The 27,558-nt window shown below is 42.1% G+C and overlaps 1 protein-coding gene across 5 annotated transcripts in view; it reads left to right on the top strand.

Annotated features, from left to right (window-relative positions):
* Positions 1–13,283: 13,283 nt before the first annotated feature.
* The window catches only part of MAPKAP1 (MAPK associated protein 1), a 241,155-nt gene continuing 226,880 nt past the window's right edge, over positions 13,284–27,558 (top strand). For 3 of the 5 annotated variants that reach the window (XM_052647826.1, XM_052647827.1, XM_052647822.1), the window contains exon 1: positions 13,284–13,516. The gene's annotated coding sequence lies outside the window, so the exon portion shown is untranslated. Of the gene's footprint in view, positions 13,517–20,746; positions 20,906–27,558 lie in introns of all 5 variants that reach the window. The other 2 variants (XM_052647824.1, XM_052647823.1) reach the window with 1 other exon arrangement.

Genomic DNA, 27,558 nt, shown 5'->3' with positions numbered 1-27,558 from the left:
CAGAAGGTAAAGAATCCGCCTGCAATGCAGGAGACCTGGGTTCAATCCCTGAGTTGGGAAGATCCCCTGGAGGAGGGCATAGCATCCCACTCCAGTATTCTTGCCTGGAAAATCCCATGGTCAGAGAAACCTGGCAAGCTACAGCCAGCCCATGGGGTCACAAAGAGTCGGATAAGGACTGAGTGACTAAGTGCTATTGAAGCATAGTTGATTTGCAATATCATGTTAGTTTTAGGTATACAACAAAGTGATTTGGTTATATATATATTATATTATACATACTTCTCAAGAAAATCTATTCCATTATAGTTTATTACAAGATATTGAATATAGTTTCCTGTGCAATGTACCATAAATCTTGTTGTTCCTGTGTCCTTTTGATGTACCTCCATCCATGTAGGGTTTTTTTTCCCCCACTATTTTCTTATTTTCTGGCACTATAAGATGTTTCAGGTTCATCTTGTATGTTTCCTTCCCCAGTTCTAGAGTCAGCCATTTCTCCAAGGAGCCTTGGTTCCTTTTTGGGGGGGAAATGACATAAGAAACCAAGTTCTCGGCCCTAGGTATACTCTTCAGTTCAGTTCAGTTCAGTTCAGTCGCTCAGTCATGTCCGACTCTTTGCAACCCCATGAATCGCAACACGCCAGGCCTCCTTGTCCATCACCAACTCCCGGAGTTCACCCAAACTTATGTCCATCGAGTTGGTGATGCCATCCAACCATCTCATCCTCTGTCGTCCCCTTCTCCTCCTGCCCCCAATCCCTCCCAGCATCAGAGTCTTTTCCAATGAGTCAACTCTTCACATGAGGTGGCCAAAATACTGGAGTTTCAGCTTTAGCATCAGTCCTTCCAATGAACACCCAGGACTGATCTCCTTTAGAATGGACTGGTTGGATGTCCTTGCAGTCCAAGGGACTCTCAAGAGTCTTCTCCAACACCACAGTTCAAAAACATCAATTCTTCGGTGCTCAGCTTTCTTCACAGTCCAACTTTCACACCCATACATGACCACTGGAAAAACCATAGCCTTGACTAGATGGACCTTTGTTGGGAAAGTAATGTCTCCACTTTTGAATAGACTTTCTAGCTTGGTAATAACTTTCCTTCCAAGGAGTAAGTGTCTTTTAATTTCATGGCTGCAATCACCATCTGCAGTGATTTTGGAGCCCCCCAAAATAAAGTCTGACACTGTTTACACTGTTTCCCATCTATACTCTTAGGGCAAGCATATTTATTTCTCCAGGTAAAATAAAGATGTCTACAGACTTTTTTATTTAAAATGAAAATTATTTAATTCAAAATCTCTGTCACTGAGTCTGAAAGACAAATGCATATTTCAAAAATTTATTTTCTACTGCATTGGGAAAACAACATTAAAATCTAAATATCTTTGAGAGGCAAATTTTTCATCTTTTACAGCTTACATATATAAAACATTTTAGATTTCACAGAATAGCATCATGAGATCCTGCCAAGTAAATGCCATCACTTTCATTCTGTGAATGAGGAAACTGAGGCTGAGAGAAGCAATGTGACTCTTTACCAGGGTCACAGAGCTGAGCAGAAGCTAGGATTAGTTTATTCCCCCCCTTTTTTTATTTGCTGTGCCCCACGGGACCAAGGACTGAACCCAAGTCCTTGGTAATGAAAGCACAGAGTCCTAACCACTGAACCACCAGGGAATTGCCCTGGTGGCTCAGACAGTAAAGAATCTGCCTGCAATGCAGAAGACCTGGGTTCAATCCCTGCGTCAGGAAGACCCCCAGGCGAGAGGCATGGCAACCCACTCCAGTATTCTTGCCTGGAGAAGAATTCCATGGAAAGAGGAGCCTGGCAGGCTACAGTCCACTGGGTCGCAAAGAGTCGAACATGACTGAACAACTAATGCTTTCACATTCACATTTCATTTAAAGCAACATTTTTTTGTGCTGGGATTTTAGCAAAGAACTGGGAAATAGAAAGATGCATAATTTATAGCCCCACCCCTGTATTTCCTAAAACCTGTTTCTCCAGAATAATCTCCAGATTTTGCTGGAAATTGTAGTCTCTTCAGTGTGTGAATAGAACATGTTCTCCCAGGTGAAGCAGGTTCTGAGACTTCCCCCTGGGCCATTCCCCCTCATCATCAGTACCCTTGCATTGTATAGCAGAAATTAGTTCTTAGGCTGTTTCCTAAAGCCAGGTTAGGGGTTCAGGTTTAAGTGCCATCTGACCAGGCAGGTCTTGGAAATGAGCAGAATAATCTACAGTAAGAGGGTCTTGATGGATGGTGGCTGACGCCTGGCCTGCATCACCAGGAGGAGGGCAGCCACCACTCACCTGATTGTTGACAAGTAGGCTGTGGACCCAGTGTTGCCACATCATTCCAATTTTTCAAAGAAAGCAGAAAAGCCCTTAGCAGTCTGTGGAGGCTGATTTCAGTTTTCAGGCTACCTGATTTTTGGTTTTGTTTTGTTTTTACTTCTGAGCTAGCATTTGCTCAGGCTTTCCTGGTGGCTCAGTGGTAAAGAACTTGACTGCCAATGTAGAAGAAACAGGTTCGATCCCTGAGTCAGGAAGATCCCCTGGAAATGGCCACCCACTCCAGTATCCTTGCCTGGGAAATCCCATGGACAGAGGGGCCTGGTGGGCTACAGTCCACGGGGTCACAAAGATTCGGACACAATTGAAGTGACTTACTACCCACACATTTTGTTCTTACTCTGCCAGTTGTCAGGGATGCTATGATGACTGAAATTTATCAGGTTACTTCTAGCTTAGTAAATCATCAGGAGGTGAGTCAGGTGGGAAGATGATAGAGTCGCAGGAAGGATTTATTTATTTATTGGCTCCACACTATGTGAGATCCTAGTTCCCTGGCCAGGGATCGAACCCACACCCCTGCATTGGAAGCATGAAGTTTTAACCACTGGACTACCAGAGAAGTCCCCACAGGAAGAATTTTAAAGAACGCTAACTGGAGACTCAGACATCTTAGAGTAATGGCATGCAGATAGCTTCTTTTTGCTTTCCTGTCTTGTGTAAATTCCAGCAGAGGTCACATGCATGTGTGGGTGCTTAATAAATACTCTTTGAAAGTGATAATAATGAATTGAGATATGGAAAATCTGAAAACACTCTCTAGGAATGTGGCTTAGGGCATGAAACGCTTTAGAAAGATTCCCTGTGAGAAAAGGCTAAAGGAATTGGGGTTACTAATACCCTATCACAGAGGAAAGAAGGTTAAGGAGAATTTAATAGCCATCTTCAAATATCTAAAGGGATGTTGCTCATGTGTTTCAAACATCAGTTCTTGTCTACTAAGGACAGGACATGAGGGAATTATCTTAAATGGGAGCAGGAGGGACTTAGATTAGATATCAATGGGGGGACAAGCCAGCTGAAAGAATTGTGAGATGCCAGACAGCAACATGATTTAGAGAAAGGACATGGTTATTTTAGGAACAGGGGTTGTTGATTATTATTAGGGCACGTGTAGAGCCTGGGGCCTCCAAGTCAGCCAGTTACTAGTTAGAAGATCTTGAGACAGTGACTTCACCTCTTTGAGGTTCAGTTTCCTCATTTGTTAAAAGGGGATAAGAACAAGATCTATTTATTGGATTGTTGTGAGGATTATATTAGATTAGGTCTAATGGCTTTATTGGGCTTCCCTGGTGGCTCAGCAGTAATCTGCCTTCAATACAGGAGACTCGGGTTCAATCCCCAGGGTTGGAAAGATCCCCTGAAGAAGGAAATAGCAACCCCCTCCAGTATTCTTGCCTGGGAAAATCCCATGGACAGGGGAGCCTGGTGAGCTACAGTCCATGGGGTCGCAAAAGCGCTGGACATGACTTAGCGACTAAACAACATCAACAATGACTTGATAAGCCATTAGGTATATCAGCGTCAGGCACAGAACAAGGCTCAGCCAATGAGGGATGCCATTCATTGCAGTTCATCTACTAAGGTCCTATATATGGAAAAAAATGAAACAAATAAACAACTCCCCCCACTACAAAAAACACTCTGTCCGTAAACATAATCTGTCCTTCCAGAGGCAAATACTGCTGAGTGTTGTGGGGCTTACAATCTCATTGAAAACACCTGATGTGAACATTCAGAAAGTGAAATAAATATAAGATTAAGATAACAGAGTCAGCAGAGTGAAGTAGTTAAGAGCTAGGAGTATGGAAAATGCATGAGTCCTTAGAACAGTGCCTCGCACCTTAGGAACTGTTTCCCTTAATAGATCAAAACCACAGTGCAAGCTAAAGGTCAATTTTTAAATAAAAGGTTGAAAAAAAACCAAACCTATGGAGTTCTCAAGTGGGATAAACTGCTCCAAAACAGTATGAGTCAAACAAACAAATGGATAAGGTTGAATGCACTAATCTGTAAATGTTTTTGATCAGAAGGATCTTGGTTGTTTTAGTCAAATGATCAATTATCCACTATTTGGATGTCCTAAACATTTATTCTTAAAACATTTGCAGGCACTGCTGTGAATACCCTACTTGTCATCTTTCAAAGAAAAAAAGTTATTTGTTTCTGATATTTTGAATACACTCAAAAAACAGTTTTCTACATTGATTGTATTCTATGAACTTTACTTCACAGCAATTATAACTCCTGCAGTGCATTTAACTTACTAATGTTTATTGAAATATTTTCAGCTGCAAAAACATTTTATGTTCACTATTATTTATTAATGCCCTGTTTTAAAATATTACACATAAAATTTATTCCAGTGCACATTAGTAAATAAATTATGCTTGTAATTTCTAATGCATTTTTAATTATAAATTTATCCATGTCTACCTTTATTTATGATAGCGGTGTCTCAGTGTTGAACATACTGTATATTAATGGAGACACTGTTAATTATGCATTCTTAGAAGTTGCATTCGACAAAACATACGAGTCTGTTTTTTTACATCCTAAGTCCTGTTAACATCATTAATTCAGAAGTTGAAACTCACAGCATCAGCTAACCTTTAAAGCAAGAAAATATGCTAGTAGAAACTGGTTATAGAGCCTGGATTTGGGGAGGGACTACATTTATCTATAACTGTACCCAGAGAGATACTAAATAGTACCAGCCAGATGTTTCATTTTCACTGCAAGTATCTAAAAAAGGACACCAGAAATAATATTCAGCACAAAAAGACGATAGAACAAAGCTCAGGGACTCTCTGCAAGCACCCAGAACAGATCTATGCTTCAACAGTATCTGCCGAGTGTAATGTTTAAGATTTTCTGGTTGGTTAATTTTGTGCTTCTCTTCCACCCATCCAATTCACCTTATTATGAGCAATATATTTGCTTTAAAAAATTCTTCACACTGAAATGTTATTTTAATTTGAAAAAACACTATATTGTTCTGAAATCGTCAATTTCTTGGAGGCTTCTTTCAAATAGTTTGAATGGATTTTTGACACCTAATTTACTGTTGTCTTGAAAGTACTTTGTAACATAACAGCAAAAATGCCTGTTTTCCCTATAGGAGGAAAACACATATTACAAAAGGAGAGGAAACTAAAATTGGGAAAATGGAAGGGAAGCATAGTCACACATACACGATATGAAGAATACACATTTGCAAAGGAACTAGAAGGTGCTTCCCTTTGCCCACAGCACTGGCAGGGCTTGAAAGAGGGTTCCTTTCAGCTTATCATGTTCAATCTCAGCTTGTTGTCATAGATTTGGCAAAGTCGTATTTTCCAAACACAAATTCTGCTTAACAACAAAAGATTTCCAGTTGCTTCCTGTGTGTGTTTTGAGTACCTTTTCATTTAATATGCATTTTACCAAGTGTTTATGGTGTTTTAAGCTTTAAACATATTAGAGAGAGAGAGCAACATGTTCCTTTGCTTATGGCCTGTCAGGGAGACAGTTGTGTATTGAAAGAATACCAGAAAATATGATAAATCTTGAACACAGAATATGAAGCTTTTCGTGTGACCTGTGAGCAAGAAGTATTCTTAGAAAACTTTTTTTAGGAGAAGCAGTATGTGAATTTGATTTTCATTCTTGGTTTTCAAGAATGAATAGAGAGACTTCCCTAGTGGTCCAGTGGTTAAGAATCCACCTGTCAATGCAGGGGACACAGGTTCGATCCCTAGTCCAGGAAGATTCCATAGGTCTCGGGGCAACTAAACCCATACATCACAACTACTGAAGCCTGAGCACACTAGAGGCCATATCTCACGAGAGAAGCCACTGCAATGGGAAGCCCACACACTGCAATTAGAGAGTAGTCCCTCCTCTCCATAACTAGAGAAAGCGGGCACGCAGAAACAAAGACCCAGCATAGGGAAATAAATAGATAAATGTTTTTAAAAGATACCATTTTTAAAAAAGAATGAATAGAATATACTTGGGAATTTCCTTTCTGTGCAGTAGCAAGGATTCAATGTTTTCACTGTCAGGGCCTGGGTTTGATCCCTGGTTGGGAAACTAAGATCCTGTAAGTCTAGTGGTATGGCCAAACACACACACACACACACACACACACACACACACACACTTAATGGTTAGAATTGTTAAAATGGCACATATACATTTAATAAAAACATTTTTATAAAAGCACATTGGGATTTATCCTTTAAGAATCCCACCACTCTGTTATGTAGAAACCCAACTCTGTTATGTAGCCCATGAACAGTATGAAAAGGCAAAAAGATAGAACACTGAAAGATGAACTCCCCAGGTCAGTAGGTGCCCAATATGCTACTGGAGATCAGTGGAGAAATAACTCCAGAAAGAATGAAGGGATGGAGCCAAAGCAAAAACAATACCCAGTTGTGGATGTGACTGGTGAGAGAAGCAAGGCCTGATGCTATAAAGAGTAATATTGCATAGGAACCTGGAATGTTAGGTCCATGAATCACGGCAAATTGAAAGTGGTCAAACAGGAGATGGCAAGAGTAAATGTTGACATTCTAGGAATCAGCAAACTAAAATGGACTGGAATGGGTGAATTGACTCAGATGACCATTATATCTACTACTGTGGGCAGGAATCCCTCAGAAGAAATGGAGTAGCCATCATAGTCAAAAAGAGTTCAAAATGCAGTACTTGGATGCAGTCTCAAAAACAAGAGAATGATCTCTGTTCGTTTCTAAGGCAAACCATTCAATATCACGGTAATCCAAGTTTATGCCCTGACCAGTAATGCTGAAGAAGCTGAAGTTGAACAGTTCTATGAAGACCTATAAGACCTTTCAGAATTAACACCCCCAAAAGATGTCCTTTTCATTATAGGGGACTGGAATGCAAAAGTAGGAAGTCAAGAAATACCTGGAGTAACAGGCAAATTTGGCCTTGGAATGTGGAATGAAGCAGGGCAAAGGCTAATAGAGTTTTGCCAAGAGAATGCACTGGTCATAGCAATCACTCCCTTCCAACAACACAAGAGAAGACTCTACACATGGACATCACCAGATGGTCAACACTGAAATCAGACTGCTTATATTTTTTGCAGCCAAAGATGGAGAAACTCTATACAGTCAGCAAAAACAAGACCAAGACCTGACTGTGGGTCGGATCATGAACTTTTTATTGCCAAATTCAGACTTAAATTGAAGAAAGTGGGGAAAACCACTAGCCCATTCAGGTATGACCTAAATCAAATCCCTTACGATTATACAGTAGAAGTGAAAAATAGATTTAAGGGACTAGATCTGATAGACAGAGTGCCTGATGAACTATGGATGGAGGTTCATGGCATTGTACAGTAGACGGAGATTAAGACCATCCTCAAGAAAAAGAAATGCAAAACAGCAAAATGGCTGTCTGAGGAAGCCTTATGAATAGCTGTGAAAAAAGAGAAGTGAAAAGCAAAGGAGAAAAGGAAAGCTATAAGCATCTGAATGCAGAGTTCCAAAGAATAGCAAGGAGAGATAAGATAGCCTTCCTCAGTGATCAGTGCAAAGAAATAGAGGAAAACAATAGAATGGGAAAGACTAGAGTACTCTTCAAGAAAATTATAGACATCAAGGAAACATTTCATGCGAAGATGGGCTCGATAAAGGACAGAAATGGTATAAACCTAACAGAAGCAGAAGATATTAAGAAGAGGTGGCAAGTACAAAAAAGATCTTCATGACCCAGATGATGACGATGGTGTGATCACTCACCTAGAGCCAGACATCCTGGAATGTGAAGTCAAGTGGGCCTTAGAAAGCATCACTACATCAAAGTTAGTGGAGGTGATGGAATTCCAGTGGAGCTATTTCAAATCCTGAAAGATGATGCTGTGAAAGTGCTGCACTCAATAAGCCAGCATATTTGGAAAACTCAGCAGTGGCCACAGGACTGGAAAAGGTCAGTTTTCATTCCAATCCCAAGAAAGGCAATGCCAAAAAATGCTCAAATTACTGAACAATTGCACTCATCTCCCACGCTAGTAAAGTAATGCTCAAAATTCTCCAAGCCAGGGTTCAGCAATATGTGAACCATGAAATTCCAGATGTTCAAGCTGGATTTAGAAAAGGCAGAGGAATCAGAGATCAAATTGCCAACATCTGCTGGATCATGGAAAAAGCAGGAGAGTTACAGAAAAACATCTGCTTTATTGAGTGTGCCAAAGGCTTTGACTGTGTGGATCACAACAAACTGTGGAAAATTCTGAGAGATGGGAATACCAGACCACTTGACCTGCCTCTTGAGAAATCTGAATGCAGGTCAGGAAGCAACAGTTAGAACTGGACATGGAATAACAGACTGGTTCCAAATAGGAAAAGGAGCATGTCAGGGCCATATATTGTCACCCTGCTTATTTAACTTATATGCAGAGTACATCATGAGAAACACTGGGCTGGATGAAACACATGCTGGAATCAAGATTGCCAGCAGAAACATCAATAACCTCAGGTATGCAGATGATACCACCCTTATGGCAGAAAGTGAAGAGGAAGTAAAAAGCCTCTTGATGAAAGTGAAAGAGGAGAGTGAAAAAGTTGGCTTAAAGCTCAACATTCAGAAAATGAAGATCATGGCATCTGGTCCCATCACTTCATGGGAAATCGATGGGGAAACAGTGGAAACAGTGGCTGACTTTATTTTTCTGGGCTCCAAAATCACTGCAGGTGGTGACTGCAGCCATGAAATTAAAAGACGCTTAGACAGCATATTAAAAAGCACAGACATACTTTGCCAACAAAGGTCCGTCTAGTCAAGGCTATGGTTTTTCCAGTGGTTATGTATGGATGTGAGAGTTGGACTTTAAAGAAAGCTGAGTGCCGAAGAATTGATGCTTTTGAACTGTGGTGTTGGAGAAGACCCTTGAGAGTCCCTTGGACTGCAAGGAGATCCAACCAGTCCATCCTAAGGGAGATCAGTCCTGAATGTTCATTGGAAGGACTGATGTTGAAGCTGAAACTTTGGCCTGCTGCAGTCCATGGGATCGCAAAGAGTCAGACAGAGCTGAGCAACTAAACTGAACTGAACTGAAAATAGCCATTAGAGAGGCCACAAGGAGAAAGCCAAGATCCCTGGCCAACACTTCTTGCCATCTGTGATCTTCCAACAATTCTAACTGCCACCTGACTGAAAATACATGAGGGAGCCAGGGAGACTGGCTGAAGAACCACCCACCAAGGCACAAAATCTTGAGAAATAATAAATGGTTGTTCAAAATTCTGTAAAACAATTATCCTTCATTAAAAAAAATCAGATTTATAAAAATGGTTGTTATTTTAAGCCACTTCCAAAAAAGATTGGGAGAGAAAGAGAAAGTAGGAGTTCACTGAGTGGAGAGAGAAAAGGCAATTGAGGTTGAGCAGGAATTGCTCCAGCAATTGTGTTTGAGGAAAGCAAATGTATAAAAGTCCCTGATTCTTGTTGCCCATCTCGGTGCCTTGGGCAATAGGAACAGGTGTTTACAGAACACTCCCTGTGTGCCAGGCACTGTTCCAAGCATGCTCTTTGCATTAGCTCAATGGATGCTCACAATAAACCGAGATAAGCAAATAGATACACAGAAAGCAAGTCACTTATTGAAGGTCACACAGCTAGTAAGTGACTTCAAACCTGTGTCCACTGCCCCTATTCTAGTCCTGGGGACCAGAAGAAAAGGAACCTCCGTTCCTTCCCATGACCTCCTTTCCAAGCTGGAGCTGAAGTTTGGAAAACCTGATTGTTGTTAAAAACCTGTGCTTTTTAATATGCTGTCTAAGCATCTTTTAATTTCATGGCTGCAGTCACCACCTGCAGTGATTTTGGAGCCCAGAAAAATAAAGTCAGCCACTGTTTCCACTGTTTCCCCATCGATTTCCCATGAAGTGATGGGACCAGATACCATGATCTTAGTTTTCTGAATGTTGAGTTTTAAGCCAACTTTTTCACTCTCCTCTTTAACTTTCATGAAGAGGCTCTTTAGTTCTTCTGCACTTTCTGCTGTAAGTGTGGTGTCACCTGCATATCTGAGGTTATTGATATTTGTCCCAGGTCTACTGAAGTCCCAATCAGTTCTACTGAAGTCCCAACCCCTGGCCCAGCACCATCAGTATGTTTTAAGAATAAAATTTGTGTGTGTGTCAGTTGTCACGGTCCTATTCTTATGCACCTTTAGATCAAGAGATAGGTCAATGTAAGCTCTGCATTTTAAAGCCACTTCCATTCTCTGATGCAATTCCCACTCCTTGAAGGCTAATCCATGTAGTTGGCCCTCCTCCTCATCTAACTACCTTCCTCAGTTGTAGAATGGCTTGGGAAACACCCTGGTTTCATTTTCACCCTATGTCCATCCCTCATCCTGAGGTCTTTTGAAGTCACATGGCACCTCAGTTCCTTGACTGTCTGATCTTCAGCAACTTTTTCCTCCATTGCACTTGAGCCAGGAACCCATTCTCAGATAGCTCTTCATCTGAAGTTATTCAGGACATCCATCTCTTAGGATAGCCTCCATCTTTCTGCCTGGAACCATCAGTGATTTCTATTACTCCTGTTCTGAGACCTTCAGGCCAGTGTCACGAGCCTTTCCAGAATTCTCTTATGTACCTCTTGAGCATCCATTCTGTGCCTTTTTAAAAAATTTAAACTTTTCTATTGGGTTATAGCCAATTAACAATATTGTGATAGTTTCAGGTAAATAGTGAAGGGACTCAGCCATACATACACATGTATCCATTCTCCCCCAAATTTCCCTCCCATCCAAGCTTCCACATGACATTGAGCAGAGTTCTACGTGCTATACAGTAGATCCTTGTTAGCAGTGTGTACTTGTCCATCCCAAACTCCCTATCTATTCCTTCCCACCCCATCCTTCCCTCCAGTCTATAGATTCCTTCCTAAGTCTATGAGTCTGTTTCTGTTTTGTAAGTGAATTCATTTGCATCATTTTTTAAAAAGATTCCACATATAAGGGATGTCATCTGATATTTCTCCTTCTCTGTCTGACTTACTTCACTCAGTATAACAATCTCTTGGTCCATTCATGTTACTGCAAATGGCATTTCATTCTTTTTAATGACTGAGTAATATTCCATTGTATATCTGTACCACATCTTCTTTATCCATTCCTCCGTTGATGGACATTTAAGTTGCTTCCATGTCTTGGCTACTGTAAATAGTGCTGTAACGAACACAGGAGTACATGTATCCTTTCAGATCATGTTTTTCTCCAGATATATGCTCAGGAGTGGGATTGCAGGATCACATGGTAGCTCTAGTTTTAGTTTTTTAAGAAACCTCCATACTGTCCTCTATAGTTCTGTGCCTTTTGTTCTAAGCATTCTTAAAAGCTAAGATCTTAAACTCCTTGACCCCATCACACCTGTCTGGCCAAAGGTCTTCCTGGGATTAACCCAACTGCTCACTTTTTGGGAGAAGGCACTGGCACCCCACTCCAGTACTCTCGCCTGGAAAATCCCATGGACGGAGGAGCATGGTAGGCTGCAGTCCATGGGGTCGCTGAGAGATGGACAGGACTGAGCGACTTCACTTTCACTTTTCACTTTCATGCATTGGAGAAGGAAATGGCAACCCACTCCAGTATTCTTGCCTGGAGAATCCCAGGGACGGGGGAGGCTGGTGGACTGCCGTCTTATGGAGTCTCACAGAGTCGGACAAGACTGAAGTGACTTAGCAGCAGCAGCAGCAGCAGGTGCGAGTGGTAAAGGATCTGCCTGCCAATGCAGGAGAGGCATGTTGGATCTCTGGGTTGGGAAGATCCCTTGGAGGAGGAAATAGCAACCCAATACAGTACCCTTGCCTGGAAAATCCCATGGACCAGACTGAGCTACTTCCCTTTTACTTTTCACTTTCATGCATTGGAGAAGGAAATGGCAACCCATTCCAGTGTTCTTGCTTGGAGAATCCCAGGGACGGGGGAGCCTGGTGGGCTGCCATCCATGGGATCACACAGAGTTGGACACGACTGGAGTGACTTAGCAGCAGCAGCACAATACCCTTGCCTGGAAAATCCCATGGACACAGGAGCCTAGAGGGCTGCAGTCCTTGGGATCACAGAGTCTGACATTACTGAGCGTGCATGCATGCCCGCTAAGGTCCCCCCGAGGTGAAATTCAGACTTGTTTTTTTCTTTCTTTTGCTAAGGTGCATTTTTAAGAGAGACTTTCCAGATCATCTCTCAGATAGGAGAGGTATCATATCATTGCACTGCCTTCCCCTTAGTAGTAGCGTCCCCACTGATTCCCTGAAGACAGAAAGACGGGGAATAATGAGTTCCTGTTTGGGGCGGGTCCACACATCTCATGGAACTCCCTGAATTCCTGGGATGATAATTACCTTCATTTTACAGAAAATAAGAATAATGACTAACATTTACTAAGTTTATTAAGTGTTGGGCACTGTGCCGAGTGTTTTTAGAGCATCATCCCACTCGATTCTCACAGCAGTACTCTAAATTTGGAACTACTCGATGGATGGGTCAGAGAAGGGAGTGTTTTGTCCTAGGACACACAGCAAGTTAGAGCGGGAATTTGAACCAGCTCTTCCTGATTCAAGAGACAAGCTCCTCATCGCTCATTTCTGAAAGAACTGAGGGCTTTTCTCCGTGGACGTGGGGAGAGAGGAGGTTCGACGGAGAAGGCTGACGTGGATTTCTAAACAACGCAAACCTGGAAATCTCCGTGTTTTGCCAGTATCCCAGCTACTCTCTGACCCAGGCCTTGCCTGGGGGCGGGGAAGTGGTGCGCGCGCGCACGGCGTCCCGTTCGGCCCCGCCTCCCGGGAAGGCTTCCCAGCCCGCTCTCGGCTCTGGGGCTTGCGCACTACGTCCCCACCCAACGGCTGCTTCCCGGTCGGGGACTTCCGGTGCGCGGGGTGCGGTTCCGGGTCGTGGCGCGGCTCGGGGCAACGGGGCTGCTGCTCGGCCGGCCAGCGGCAGCGAGCGGCCGGGGTATGAGGGCGAGTCCGGAAAGCGGCTGCTGAGCCGGCCGGGAGGACCGCCTGTCCCTGAGGATTCCGAGAGTGCGGAGCTGGGGCAGGGACCGGGGGGCGCGGGGGAGCCGGGCCCTCCCCCCAGGAACGTGTCCCAGGGCCATCCCGGCCCGTAGTGTGGCAGCAGCTTCAGGTAAAGGTTGCCCCAGCCCCTAGCTCCATCGCTCACACCCCCGCCAGCCCACCGAAGGAGCCTGGCTTCCCTCCTCACTCCTCCGCGCTCGCCGCCGCCCGGCGGACAGCCTTTCTGGCCCTTGCTCCAGTATCCAGTGAGCATCCGTTTCCTGGCCCTTTCCAGAACTGAAGGCTGTTATGAATCTGACAGCTTGGGCGTGTGATTTGGGGGAGGAGAAGCTAGTGGACTCGGTAGTATCGGGGTTTGGGGAGGGTACTGTTGACTGACAGTTTCTGGTTCTACTCGGTGTCTTAATCTTCATAACATGAAAATCAGGTTTTTAAAATCATTGCTTGTGCATTCCCTGTCTAACGCCCCTTATCTCCATTGCCCCCAAAGGAGTAAAACAGCCTTTTAGAACTGTTTTTTTTTTATAGGCAGAGTGCTGCTGGAACTTTGATTCAACCTTTTGTTTATGGGAGTGGCATAGAGTCTTCTAGATCTGTTTAAGACTGGAAAAGAAAATATCACTGTAGTTTAAACAGAAGCATTACTTTAACCGGAGACCCAAAAGTTGACTCAGAGATTGGCACAGTTTTCATTCTGAATGAAGTGATTTTTGAAGCCTACCACAATACTTGGCACTGTGCAAAAGCATCATGTTGTTGTAAACCAAAAGCAGCAAAGTTCAAAACTTCCCCAGGTGTGAACAGTCAAATGGAGACAGGTGTTTACACACATCAGTTAAAGTCAAGTCAACATTCTTACTCTGTTTTGACAAGCAGAAGGGGTGGATTCCTAATGTAGAGCAGCAGGGAAAGGAGGCGCCATGTTCTATTCTTCATATTCTGTGAGTTCACACAAGATGATCAGTAAATGCTGGAAGGGTTGTTGATGAAGGATCGATACTTGTTTTCATCTTGTTCAGTTTACACACTTGTAGGATTGTTGGGGCCTGTGAGACTTGCTGGTGGCTCCTTTCCCTTTCAGATTTATGCTCATACTTACTTTCATCTACCGTAATGCTGGAGGGTATTCAGATTCCTGATCTGGTTTCTGATCTGGCTCCGGCTAACTTTCCAGCTAAGCTTCAAAGGGCCTCTTACCCTGATTCTTCACTCTGATAAGTAGGACCTGGAGTGGACTTTGTCCTTTCCTTTGTTGCTAGCACTTTCTTTATGCCTAGATTTCTCCTTTCCTGTTTCCATCTATTGGTGTTAGCCAGCACCCACCTGAAATTGGCCTTGCCTCAAGCAGTTCAGCACAACCTCAGCTAGAAATGGTTTCTTTTCTAGAATCCTTTAAATGCTCATTATTCTGTGGGCTTGGCCACAAAGTTTGTTTGGGTTTTCGTACCATCGTCCAGAAAAACCTGAATGAACTTTTTGGCCAACCCAGTTGATTCCCTTAGCAAACATTTATTGAGTATGGATACATTCGAGGTCATCTGATGTGAACAGCTGACTCATTGCAAAAGTCCCCGATGCTGGGAAAGATTGAGGGCAGAAGGAGAAGAGGATGCCAGAGGATGAGATGGCTTGAATGGCATCACTGATGCAGTGGATATGAACTTGGGCAAACTGTGGGTGATCGTCAGGGACAGAGAGACCTGGCATGCTGCAGTTCATAGGGTCGCAAAGAGTCGGACACGACTGGGTGACTGAAAAACAACAACATATACCAAGTACCATGGTAGACCATATAGGGATAAACAAGACTCAGTTCTTGCCTGCTCAGTTTAGTGAAAAAGATAGGAAATAATTCTGACAGAGTGGTATGTACACTGGGTTGGAGTTCTTGCGGTGATTCAGTGGTGGTACAGGAGGGGAAGAGGTCATCCACTTTTGAGGCATGTACAATGACCTGATAAGGCTTCACAGTATGGGGTGAACTGAGCTGTATTACTTATATTGGAGAAATTATGTTAGGTTTCTCTTGTTTAATTATTTTAACTTCAATTCACTGATTAGGAGGGCTCAGGATAAATTACACACCTGGTATGAGACGGAACCAGGATGCAGACCCACGTGTGTCTTATGCCTGTATCTGTGCCTTTTATGTGTTTTTTCTTTTCTCACACCGTAGCTCTCTGTATGCAAATACATATTGAAGCAACTATTCAGAGAAGAAAATATGTGTCAAAATGAATGGTGCGGATAGTTCTTTAAATGTAGAGAAGACTGTAACCTTCCAAGGCAAGATGGTAGTATGTGGGTCAGCCTAGCTTTGGATATGAGTGGACCAGACATTCTGTAGAGAATAGCCATGAACTCTGACTTCAATTCTTGGTCCCTCCTCTTAATAGCTATGTGACCTTTGGCAAGTTTCTTAATTCTTAGCATTATTTCTTTCAAGTATAGTTTGGGATAGAGACTGATACAGACTTCACGGAGTAATGTGAGCTGATGTGGATAAAGTGCCTGGTATGTGGCAAGGTTCCCTAAGATGGTGGCTGTTAAGATGTAAAGGTGCAGTGCCTGAGGCATGGTTTTAGAGTAGTGGGTAGACCAGCCTGAATAAAGCAAGCCTTTGGTTCTTTGAGTGGGGATGTGTGTGTGTTAGTCCCTCAGTTGTGTATGACTCTCTGTGACCCCATGGACTGTAGTGTACCAGGCTTCTCTGTCCATGGAATTCTCCAGGCAAGAATACTGGAGTGGGTTGCCATTCCCTTCTCCAGGGCATCTTCCCAACCCAGGGATCGAACCTGGGTCTCCTGCATTAGCAGTTGGATTCTTTACTGTCTGAGCCACCAGGGAATACTGGGCAGTAAAGTTGGAGGGCCAGTACAGGGTCAGAGTCAGAGCTTGTATGTCAAGCAAGAGAGGTCTGTTCCAGTTTCTGCTCATAACCTTTCTTGTTAATAAATACCTTGAATATCTATGATTCATTCAGCAGTGCCAGGGAAAATGTTAGACCCAGAGACGCAAAAAGTAGTATAACCAGGTCCCCACCCTGAGGGTGTTTCCTTTCCCATGAGGGAGATGTGTGTGTGTGTGTGTGTGTGCGCGTGCAGGTGAATTGTAGTAAAGCATTGTAGATACTAAGATAGCAGTCCCCACTGTGTGTGTGTGTGTGTGTGTGTGTGTGTGTGCGCGCGCAGGTGAATTGTAGTAAAGCATTGTAGATACTAAGATAGCAGTCCCCACTGTGTGTGTGTGTGTGTGTGTGTGTGTGTGCAGGTGAATTGTAGAAAAGCATTGTAGATACTAAGATAGCAGTCCCCACTGTGTGTGTGTGTGTGTGTGTGTGTGCAGGTGAATTGTAGAAAAGCATTGTAGATACTAAGATAGCAGTCCCCACTGTGTGTGTGTGTGTGTGTGTGTGTGTGTGTGTGTGTGTGCATGCGCACAGGTGAATTGTAGAAAAGCATTGTAGATACTAAGATAGCAGTCCCCACTGTGTGTGTGTGTGCGTGTGTGCAGGTGAATTGTAGTAAAGCATTGTAGATACTAAGATAGCAGTCCCCACTGTGTGTGTGTGTGTGTGTGTGGGTGTGCAGGTGAATTGTAGAAAAGCATTGTAGATACTAAGATAGCAGTCCCCACTCTGTGTGTGTGTGTGCAGGTGAATTGTAGTAAAGCATTGTAGATACTAAGATAGCAGTCCCCACTGTGTGTGTGTGTGCGTGTGTGCAGGTGAATTGTAGAAAAGCATTGTAGATACTAAGATAGCAGTCCCCACTGTGTGTGTGTGTGCGTGTGTGCAGGTGAATTGTAGTAAAGCATTGTAGATACTAAGATAGCAGTCCCCACAAGGTACTGTGGAGCACAGAGGAGGAAACACTGGCAATGGTAGCTCGGGAGCACTTACTGTGTACCAGCATTATGTTAAATGCATTAACTCATTTATTCCTCTACAGGATGGTATTATAAGTATTTTGATGTTACAGATGAGGAAACTAGAGCACAGAGAGGTTAAATGAATTCCTTTAGTTTATGGAGTTGGTGGAGCTGAGAGTAGAGGGGATTATCTGCTAGACTTTGGTAACTCTCCTTTTTAGAACTATGCCACATTCTTTCTTCTTTATGACATGGATGGCTTCAAAGAAGAGTCAGCCCTTGAGCCCTAGCTTCAGTGTGCTCGTCACTGCGCTGGGCAGAAGGAATAATGGGGAATGAACATGATTTCTACAACTCAAGGAGCTCATTACCTTGTCTGTCATGTTTGGTATACATATTTAAGTGGGGTGTCTGTTTTGCTTGTTGACTCATAACTGAAGACTTTAGAAATTGTTGCAGTTCAGTGGATTGTACGTGCTTCATCTGAGAGAATTTGCTGTAAATCTGTTATTCTGATTGTTGTTGTTCAGTCACTCAGTCATGTCCGACTCTTTGCGACTCCATGAATGGCAGCACACCAGGCTTTCCTGTCCTTTACTATCTTCTGGAGTTTGCTCAAACTTATGTCCATTGAGTTAATGATGCCATCCAACCATCTCATCCTCTGTCACCCGCTTCTCCTCCTGCGCTCAATCTTTCCCAGCATCAGGGTCTTTTCCAGTGAGTCAGCTCTTTGCATCAGGTGGCCAAAGTATTGGAACTTCCGCATCAGTCCTTCCAATAAATATCCAGAGTTGATTTCCTTTAGGATTGACTGGTTTGATCTCCTTGCAGTTCAGGGGACTCACAAGAGTCTTCTCCAGCACCACAGTTCAAAAGCATCAATTCTTTGGCACTCAGCCTTCTTTATGGTCCCCTCTCACATCTACACTTGACTACTGGAAAAATCATAGCTTTGACTATATGAACCCTTGTCGGCAAAATGACGTCTCTACTTTTTAATACGCTATCTAGGTTTGTCATAGCTTTCCTTCTAAGGAGCAAGCGCCGTTTAATTTCATGGTTGCAGTCACTATTCGCAGTCATTTTAGAGCCCAAGAAAATAAAAGTCTGTCACTGTTCCCTTTTTTCCCCATCTATTTGCCATAAAGTGATGGGACCAGATCCCATGATCTTAGTTTTTTGAATGTTGAGTTTTACCTTGACCTTGTGTTTTCTGTGAGTTTGAAGTTTTTCAGAAGTTTTGACCCCAAAGATAGCACATTTTAGCTTGTGTTAAATTTAAAATAACTGAATGCTTATAGTCATTGTTAGACATTTTTGTGCACCTTATTTTCTTCAATCTTCATGATTCTGTGGATTTGTTAATTTAGTTCTTTTTTTTTTTTCCAAATTTTTATTTATTATTTATTTCTGGCTGAGCTGGGTGTTTGTTGCTGCATGGACTTTCTTCAGTTGCCATGAAGGGGTCTACTCTCTACTTGTGATGCTCAGACTTCTCACTGTGGTGGCTTCTCTTGCTGCAGAACATGGGCTCCAGAGCACCTGGACTCAGTAGTTGGGGCACACGGGCCTGGTAGCCCTGCGGTATGTGGAATCGCCCCGAGATTCCGGGGATCAAACCTGTGTGTGCTGCATTGGCAGGCAGATTCTCAACTACTGGTCCACCAGGGAAGTCCCAGTTCTCTTTTGAACGCTGCCTCAGGAGTCTCCAAATCAGATGCCCGTGATGCGACATAAAGAGTAGGACAGACCTTGTGACCTGGAGGGCACGCCACCAGTCAGTCTGGAAGCAGCAGTCACTACTCAGCTCCAGTCGCTTGTCACTGTGTGACGAAGTGAGCCCAGTGTCCCTAGATCTTCCAGTTGTTTTCAAGAGGGATGGTGGAAGTCTGGATTTTAATGTATTTAGTTTAAAAAAATCGCCATTAAAAAAATACCATGTAGATCAGAACACATTTGTGGGCTGTGTACAGTCTTAGGCTGCCCGATGGTGAGTCCTGACCTACCTGCTCACTGACGTTGTGGTATCCACTGTTCAAAGCAGGAGGTCCAACACAGTTGTGATCATTGATCAGAAATCTGCTGGTAAATTGCTGGAGTGAGGGGGTGTTGTGTTGGAGTCATACTAATATTTGGGAAAGTGGCAGGGTGAATGATTTAATTGTATAATCAAGCTAAATCAGGGATGGGGTTTGGCGGAGATGATGATCTTGTAGTACTTTTGTGCCCTTAGCTCTTTAAATGCTACCAGGTCTCCTGTCTCGTTTGGTCCTCTCTGTAGTACATGAAGTGAACAAGGCAGGGTGGTTATCATAACCTCTGGAGATGAAGAAGTTGGTGCCCAGTGATTTGCAGTTTAGTAGGAAGTGCGCTTGACTGAGAGGGACTTGAATTCTGAACGCTGGTATGCCAGTTACAGCCTTTTGATTATGGTCAAGTCAAAAATCCTTGTATCTTTTTTCTCATCTGGATAATAATGAGGGAGCTCAGTTGAAGTCTTGGTGAGGTCTTTTCAGGATGCAAAGCTTTCTGATTCTAATCGACATGCTTAAAGCTGCACAACTGATTACTGGCAGACCCCAGTGGAGAACAGTCCAAATCTAAAATGCTGCTTCTCTCTTGATGGCAGATAGGGAGCCACTGTTGAGCTTTTCCCTCTGTTCTTTGTTCATTACTTCTGGGAAGGGACCTTGACAGGCCAGGTGCTCCCCACATGCATAGAGGGCTTTGTTGACTCTATATACACGAAATTGGAAGGAGGCAGAGAGACACTCAGCCTAGTGTGAGAAATATGGTCAGGGAGCTCCCAGCTCAAGAGTTTAATTTATTTTTATTTTAATACCCAGCTTCCACAAAGTGAAAATTGAAGAAATATTTGTCTTCTAGATACTTGTTTTCATTCATATTCTATCATATAAGGAAATAACATAGAATATAAAAATGAAAAAAAATCTGAGCAGTCATTCAAAATTTATTAACTCTAGTTGACAGCAGCCTAGGTATATTGAGGAAATAGATTTAATATAGGAAGCACAAAATTTGGACCCAAAGAAGAAAACAGTTTTAAGTAATTGAAAGTGAGAAAAATGGGAGCAGCCACTTCAACAACAAAACTTAAATTCTGGAAATAGCAAGAAGGTATTAGAATAACTAGTGGAATTAAATTATGGTAATCGCTTCTGAAAGAAATTGAATATTATGTCACACTTACCTCTAAATATATGCAGTGTTAGAGTCATATCCTATACTTGAGTATACTTTTATGAATATGCTTTTATTATTGATGCTGTCAAAATGGACCAAATGTGTAAAACTTAAAAAAAATATCACACTTTTAGTTCCCTGTGGACTCATTTTAAGGTACTGTATTATAAATAAGTACTGTTTCAGCAGAGAAATTGGTAGAAAATGGTTTGAAGGAATGGTTTTCTTTTTAAAACAAATAACTTTTTAATCTGTGCTGTAGTTGCTGACATACTGGAGGCTAACAAAGAGGAACCGAGATGGAGCCTTGAAACTTGAAGCAAAGTGAGCTGGGGCTTTGGAGTCACACTCACCTGGATATGAATATTGGTTCTTTCAGTTATTAGCTCTGTGACCCAGACAGTACTGCCACTCTCATACGGTACGTGAGAGGTTGCGTATGAGGAGTAAGTACCTCTACCATGATACTTTTGGAGGGATGTAGGTACCAGCATAGAAGAAGGCAGTGGCAACCCACTCCAGTACTCTTGCCTGGAAAATCCCATGGACAGAGGAGCCTGCTAGGTTGCAGTCCATGGGGTCGCGAAGAGTCAGACATGACTGAGCGACTTCCCTTTCACTTTTCACTTTCACGCATTGGAGAAGGAAAAGGCACCCCACTCCAGTGATCTTGCCTAGAGAATCCCAGGGATGGTGGAGCCTGGTGGGCTGCCGTCTACAGGGTCGCACAGAGTCAGACACAACTGAAGTGACTTAGCAGCAGCAGCAGCAGGTACTAGCATTCAAGGGCACAAGCCATTCAGGTTAGTACAATGTAACAAGAAATGATCTTATGGAGTGATTGTAAAGGAATGAGACTTATTTTCTTGTCTGGATCATGAAATTAGTCTTGTTAATTTCTAGTTGTGCTTTGTGAATTAGCATGCCTATGAACCAAGCACTGTTGAGAAAAGGGTCTCAGTATGCTATTTTTAGGCTATTAAATGAATTGATCTGTTAAATCACAATAAACACCTCCAGTTGTTTATATTACCTTTTAGTGTGCCCATGACTGCCTTTTGAAGTTGTTAGAGTTAGGAGTATATTATGTATTCCCTGCCCCCATTTTACAAATGCTGAAACTGAAGCTTAGAGAAGTAAAGTGATTCAAGGTAGAGAGCCAGCGATAATGGCAAAGCTGTGCTTTGAACCTTTGTGTTTTTTTTAACTGTAAATACCACAGTGCTTTTTTCGCTCTTCCATGCTGCTCTAGATTTGAATATTGGAACTGGCCCTTGTTTTGGGAGGAACATCAACTCATTTTAAACTTAATGCCTGTAGAAAATTGTTGTTGATTATATTGTGGTAGTGTTTGGTTACAAGTATACTCTTAAGATTTGACATTTAAAGATTTAACAGAACTCTAATAATACTCATTGCTGGCAGAGGTTGGTAGTGAGATGATCACTCATATTACCAGTGGGAAGAAAAATTGGTAAAACTTTTCTGGCAAATGCTTTGGCAGTATTATCACAAGCCTTTAAAGTCATATATGCCTTTTGAGTTTGTAATCCCATTACTAAGAATCTTTGTTAAAGAAATAATCAGAAATGTAGAAAAGTACTCAAGTTCAAAAATGTTCACTGTGGAAGTATTTATAATAGCAAAAATTAGAAACAACTGTAGTATTCAAAAAAGAAGTAAGAGAAATTTTGGAAAAAGCATGATTGAAAATACTATATAAGCATTTAAGCTGTTTTAGAAGAATTTTAGTGACATATTAATATGCTCATATAATATGAAGTGAAAAAAGGATATAAAACTTATGTAAAGTATGATCTCAATATCAAATATATAAAGAGAAAAAACAGGTGGTAAGATTATAGGTCTTTATGCTCTTTCAGTTTTCCAAAATATTCTCTGATAAGCATAAATTATTTTTCAATAAAAAATCCTTTTCGTTTAACTTGTAATTGAGAAATACAGGTACTCTTGCACATCATTTTGAAAGTTTTCCCTAATCCAGGTGATCTGAAGTTATAAATGGATTGTATTTTCAAGAAGTTAGTTTTAACCTCAGTTGTTTAATGATTAAAATATGGTTTCATCTTTTTTTTTTTTGGCTGCACTGCACTGCTTCATGCAAGATCTTAGTTCCCTGACCAGGATGGAATCCTTGCCCCCTGCAGTGGAAGCACAGAATCTTAACCGCTGGACTGCCAGGGAAGTCCCTGGTTTCTGTATTTTGTCATAAAGGATATTGACGTTCCCAGGCTAGCCTCCTCTTCTCCCCTAAACTATCCCGAGAGAAGAGTCATATTTGTGTCGGTAGTACCCGTGACCCAGTGCTCCCCTCACCTCTTCAGGGGCCAGTGGGACAGCTAGTAGCCGTGTGACAGCTCTGTCTTTCCTAGAGGGTACATGCCTGTCTCCATAAGGCTGGTTGTTGGCATATAGAACTTTTTTGGTGAGTTGAATATTTGTACCTTGGGAAGTGCGTTTTTGGTATGGAAAATTATAAGTATGAATTTCTATTTCACATTTAAAAATTTTGTAAGAAAAAATTAAAGATCAAAGTTTGTTTGAATTTTAATTTTTCTGATAACAGTATTCAAGATGTATGAATATTAAAATGTCATGAAGAATTGTGCCTTTTACTCTTTTCTGATTATATACTTCGTGATTGAAATTGCGATAATTTCAGCATGTACAGTTAAGCATGATGTCTAGTTGTTTTTTTTAAATATGCATGGTAATTCTCCTAAATATAATATACAAAAGCATGCAGAAAATTTAACAAAGTATTTTAGCATATTTAAATTGGGAAAATACCAGGCAAGATGTTTCTTTTTGTAAACTGCTTCTGTCCAAAGCATTCTGTATATTATCAGAATGAAAAATGACAGCACTTTGTCATCTGTTCAAATTGATATTGCACTCTTTGCAATGACAGCTGAAAAGGCCCACAGGTGCCATATAAAGAGGTGACCATGTTGTCATATTTCATTTCGGCATCCCTCTGCAAAGCCATAATTACCTAATTAGGTTGTTAATTAGGAGATTAGCATTTCGCTATATTGATAGAATGCTCTTTACCGGCATGGGGCTAGATACAGATTTGTCTACCCTAATTTATAATCTCTGCCTTTTTTGTACTTATTTATTTGCTTAAGATCCTGATGTGGGGCAATTCAGTTTACCTGAGAAACAGTTTGTTTATAAGCTAATGAAGCTTTGATTGCTGGACTAAAGTTGCTGAGTTAAAATATGAACAGAATTAAAAAGGTGGTCACATCCCCAAAATGATAATAAAAATTCCGAGTTAGTATAACTTGTGTTCTCATTAGCATCGGGAACAAACACACGAGAAGAACTGAAGTTCGTAAGAAGTCCAAAATATAAAAAGTGTGAAATGTGATAGAGATTTATATATCCTAAACTAGGCAAAGGAAAGTAGTTATCTTTAATGACAAATCTCTGTCATTTATACTTGAGATATAAAACATGGTAAGTATTTTTAGTGTATTTCAGAAGCTGAAGCTTAGTTGATGCAGTAGTGTTAGTCACTCAGTCGTGTTCGACTCTTTGCGACCCTGGGGACTGTAGCCAGCTAGGCTCCTTTGTCCATGGAATTCTCCAGGCAGGAATAATGGAGAGGGTGGCCGTTTCCTTCTCCCAGTTGATGACTTCAGAACAAACATATTCAGTCTTCAGACTGCCTTAGGTAGTCATGATGCAGGTTTATTTCGTTTGCACCTTCTGATCATTAGTTTGTGCTTGGAACATTCTCTTCCCATAGTCTGTGCAGTCCTGAGTGCTTGTGGAATTTGAAGTATTTCACACTAACCTTCACTTGGTCAGCCATTTGGAGTAAGCTGTGTTTCTGTTAAGTGTGTGGACATTCTTTTTGCGCAGAGGGTAGACGAGGGCTGGTTTAAACAATATCCGCTTGTTTTTACTCCAGTGCATGATTTGACTGTAATGTTTGTAATTTGCATTACATATACCTTTATCACTGTTTCCAGTTAAGGAGATTTAAGCCCTAAAACAAAACTTAGGAGCACCATTCCCACTGAGGAGGTGGTAGTTTCCCTCCTTTTGATTGTGTTTGGTTATTAGCTGTTTAAGTTGTAGAAAATGCATGTGTGCTTAAGCCCTTTTCCCCCATAGTGATTATGAAAAATTGCATTTGATTGTATCTATAATTTTCTTCAAAATTAAAAAAATTAAAAGATCTTTTTATATGAAGAAAATATATGTGAAATCTTCCATTTAGTTAGTTACACTTTTTGCTTAATTGCAGTCATTCATTTATTCAGTCAGCATTTGCCAAATACGTGTTAGGCACTTGTCATAAGTCTGGGAATTGAGCAATGAGGACTACAGGCACAGGCTCAGCACTCGGTGGGAACTGTAGTCCAGTAATGGAAGCTCAGCATAGTTTGAGAAGTACAACTTGTATTAGAGTAATGAAGGGAAGGTGAGTAGGGAGTCGTACGACTCTGGACTTTATAAGGTCAAACCTTCCTGGGATAGGCAGGTGCTGTTGAAATTGAGATCGGAAGGGTGAAGGAGAAGGTGATATTTAAGGCAGGTGAAAGGAGAGAAAACTGTTCAAAAGCTGGAAGAATGCTGACAGTTGAGTATGGCTAGAGTAGAAAGAACAGAGATGATAAATGGAAGATGGGGCAGCAGAGGCAGCAAGTTCAATTATATTAAAGAGTTTGAGAAGTTATTGGACTTCCCTGGTGGCTCAGTGGTGAAGAACTCACCTGCCAATACAGGAGATGGGGGTTCCATCCCTGGGTCAGGAAGATCCCCTGGAGGAGGAAGTGGCACCCACTCCAGTAATCTTGCCTGAGAAATCCCATGGACAGAAGGAGCCTGGCGGGCTGCAGTCCACAGGGTCGCAAAGAGTCTGACATGACTGAAGTGACTTAGTGTGCAAGTGTCAAGTATAGAAGAGGTCTGTGAGCCTTATTATCCAATATGACCCCACAATATACAGTACTAGCCATTAGTTGTCTTTTTTGGTGAACTGGAGAGAATACTAGTATTTGAGTGTTACAGTTGGGCCTTGCATTGTGACAGTAGCTTTGTGAGATATGAGATAATATCTTACTGAGGTCCAGAGGTATTGTGACTTGCCCAGTTTTCTCAGCTACTGTATGGTAGAATTGGGAGCACACACAACCTTTCCAAGCCTTTGTGTCATCTGTCATGCGATGTTGTCATCCTTGTTGTGTCCCCTTCCCTTTGTTCATTTCAAAATGAAGAGAATGCCGTCCCCCCGCAAAGGACCAGTAGCTCACTAGGTTGCTGACCAAGGCATCCTGTTAACCTTGTGGCGTCCAGGCCCAGCTCTGGGGTGGATTAAAGCACCGTCTGGTGCTTCAGTAGGAGAAGCTGCTCAGTGCAGGTGTTTGTTCGCTTCAGCAAAGTTACAAGCGCTCTAGGCTTTAATCTCCCTCGATTAGAACTGCAGCTTGGCTACCTACTCACAAGGTCACAGATGTATATGGGAGTTCTCCTCCTCTCCCCAGGGGAAAAGTCTTGGCATCTCTGACTTTGGGGGGAGGAATTCGATCTCTCTTTGGTGTAATCAACTTGTATTGCAAATTGTTTTAATTTTTTATGGTTACTGTTGCCAGTACTGTTCAATTTACTGATTTGTTGGTGTGTTTGTGATGGAATCATCTGAACTAGAAGAAACTCTGGAGAGCAGCATGGATTCTAGCCTTTCTGTGTTTCTATCCCAACCCCTTTAAAATTGAGATGTAACTCATGTATCATGAAATTTACTCTTTTAAAAGTGTACACTTTAATGGTTTATCACCCCTAAAGAAACTCCATACCCATTAGCAGTCACTCCTCATTCTTCCCTCCACCAACCACTGCCAACCATTAATTTACTTTGTGTCTCTATGGATTTGCCTATTCTGAACCTTTTGAACAGAAATGGAATCACACAATATGTGGCCTTTTGTGTCTGGCTTCTTTTATTTAGCATAGTGTCATCATTCATCCATATTGTAGCATATATCAGTACTTCGTTTATTTTTATTGCTGAATAATAGTCCATTGTATGAAAGTACCACATTTTGCCTGTCCATTCATCAGTTGATGGAGATTTGGGTTGTTTCCACTTTGGGGCTATTATGAATAATACTGCTGTGAACATTCCTGTAGAAGTTTTTGTGTGAGCATATGTTTTCATTTCTGTTGGTATATTACCTTGGAGTGGATGGGGTAGGCGGCGGTCCATGGGGTCGCTAGGAGTCAGACACGACTGAGTGACTTCACTTTCACTTTTCACTTTCATGCAATGGAGAAGGAAATGGCAACCCACTCCAGTGTTCTTGCCTGGAGAACCCCAGGGACGGGGGAGCCTGGTGGGCCGCCGTCTCTGGGGTCATACAGAGTCGGACACGACTGAAGCGACTTAGCAGTAGCAGCAGCATGGTAACTCTGTTTTAACTGAGGAACTGCCAAATTGTTTTCAAAGGTGGCTGCACCATTTTGTATTCCCACCAGCAGTGTACAAGATCTGCTGTGTTTCTGCTTCTGCTTTCTTCAGGCTCTGTTACTCTGGGCTGGGCTGGAAGCAACCCCAGGCATTCCATGAGCCCTTGTGTCTTGTTAAATCGGAAAATTTCCAGTTTTATGACAACCACTTTCATTCTACAAGCATATGTGTACAAGGCCTTATATTAGGCATTAGTGACAGGAAGTCAAATAAGGACTTCTAGTCCTTTCTTCTCAAGGACTACACAATCCTTACTGTAACTTCTTACTAGGAAATGCAGGGAGAAGGAAAAACCAGCGAAGGAAGTACAGTTGACCCTGGCACAACGTGGGCTGAAATAGCACTGGTCCACTTACATGTGGGGTTTTTCTTCTTCAGTAAATACAGTGTGACTGGATCTGCAGTTGGTTGTATTTGTGGATGTGGAACCATGGATATGGAGGAGGGAGGGCCAACTATGGGACTTGAACATCCACAGGTTTTAGTATCTGCAGTGGTCCTATAAACAATCCCCCAAGAATACTGAGGGGCGACTGTAACTACTTAGACATTTGTGAGTTTCCACAGTA

This window comes from Budorcas taxicolor, chromosome 11 (assembly GCF_023091745.1).
Source record: "Budorcas taxicolor isolate Tak-1 chromosome 11, Takin1.1, whole genome shotgun sequence".
NCBI lineage: Eukaryota > Metazoa > Chordata > Mammalia > Artiodactyla > Bovidae > Budorcas > Budorcas taxicolor.
This window is presented reverse-complemented; position numbering and strand designations above follow the sequence as displayed.